Source organism: Phyllobates terribilis, unplaced genomic scaffold, assembly GCF_046119375.1.
Source record: "Phyllobates terribilis strain yellow unplaced genomic scaffold, ASM4611937v1 Scaffold_67__1_contigs__length_7525285, whole genome shotgun sequence".
Taxonomy (NCBI): Eukaryota; Metazoa; Chordata; class Amphibia; order Anura; family Dendrobatidae; genus Phyllobates; species Phyllobates terribilis.
Genome location: NW_027362827.1, coordinates 3,952,707 through 3,954,424, shown reverse-complemented (window position 1 = coordinate 3,954,424; position 1,718 = coordinate 3,952,707).

The following is a 1,718-nucleotide window of genomic DNA, read 5'->3' as shown; positions in this document are numbered from 1 at the left end:
TCAGGACATGTAGGGTTAGCGTCAGGACAACTAGGGTTAGCGTCAGGACAACTAGGGTTAGCGTCAGGACAAGTAGGGTTAGCGTCAGGACAACTAGGGTTAGCGTCAGGACAACTAGGGTTAGCGTCAGGACAACTAGGGTTAGCGTCAGGACAACTAGGGTTAGCGTCAGAAAAACTAGGGTTAGCGTCAGGACAACTAGGGTTAGCGTCAGGACAACTAGGGTTAGCGTCAGGACAACTAGGGTTAGCGTCAGGATAACTAGAGTTAGCGTCAGGACAACTAGCATTAGCGTCAGGAAAACTAGGGTTAGCGTCAGGACAACTAGGGTTAGCTTCAGGACAACTAGGGTTAGAGTCAGGACAACTAGGTTTAGCGTCAGGACAACTAGGGTTAGCGTCAGGACAACTAGGGTTAGCGTCAGGACAACTAGGGTTAGCATCAGGCAACTAGAGTTAGCGTCAAGACAACTAGGGTTAGCGTCAGGACAACTAGGGTTAGCGTCAGGACAACTAGGGTTAGCGTCAGGACAAGTAGGGTTAGCGTCAGGACAACTAGGGTTAGCGTCAGGACAACTAGGGTTAGCGTCAGGACAACTAGGGTTAGCGTCAGGACAAGTAGGGTTAGCGTCAGGACAACTAGGGTTAGCGTCAGGACAACTAGGGTTAGCGTCAGGATAAGTAGGGTTAGCATCAGGACAACTAGGGTTGGCGTCAGGACAAGTAGCGTTATCGTCAGGACAACTAGGGTTAGCGTCAGGACAACTAGGGTTAGCGTCAGGACAAGTAGGGTTAGCGTCAGGACAACTAGGGTTAGCGTCAGGACAAGTAGGGTTAGCTTCAGGACAACTAGGGTTAGCGTCAGGACATCTAGGGTTAGCGTCAGGACAAGTAGGGTTAGCGTCAGGACAACTATTGTTAGCGTCAGGACAACTAGGGTTAGCGTCAGGACAAGTAGGGTTAGCGTCAGGACAACTAGGGTTAGCGTCAGGACAACTAGGGTTAGCATCAGGACAACTAGGGTTAGCGTCAGGACAACTAGGGTTAGCGTCAGGTCAACTAGGGTTAGCGTCAGGACAACTAGGGTTAGCGTCAGGACAACTAGGGTTAGCGTCAGGACAACTAGGGTTAGCGTCAGGACAAGTAGGATGAGCGTCAGGACAACTAGGGTTAGCGTCAGGACAACTAGGGTTAGCGTCAGGACAAGTAGGGTTAGCGTCAGGACAACTAGGGTTAGCGTCAGGACAACTAGGGTTAGCGTCAGGACAACTAGGGTTAGCGTCAGGACAAGTAGGGTTAGCATCAGGACAACTAGGGTTAGCGTCAGGACAAGTAGGGTTAGCGTCAGGACAACTATGGTTGGCGTCAGGACAACTAGGGTTAGCGTCAGGACAACTAGGGTTAGCGTCAGGACAACTAGGGTTAGCGTCAGGACAACTAGGGTTATCGTCAGGACAAGTAGGGTTAGCGTCAGGACAACTAGGGTTAGCGTCAGGACAAGTAGGGTTAGCGTCAGGACAACTAGGGTTAGCGTCAGGACAAGTAGGGTTAGCGTCAGGACAACTAGGGTTAGCGTCAGGACAACTAGGGTTAGCGTCAGGACATGTAGGGTTAGCGTCAGGACAACTAGGGTTAGCGTCAGGACAACTAGGGTTAGCGTCAGGACAAGTAGGGTTAGCGTCAGGACAACTAGGGTTAGCGTCAGGACAACTAGGGTTA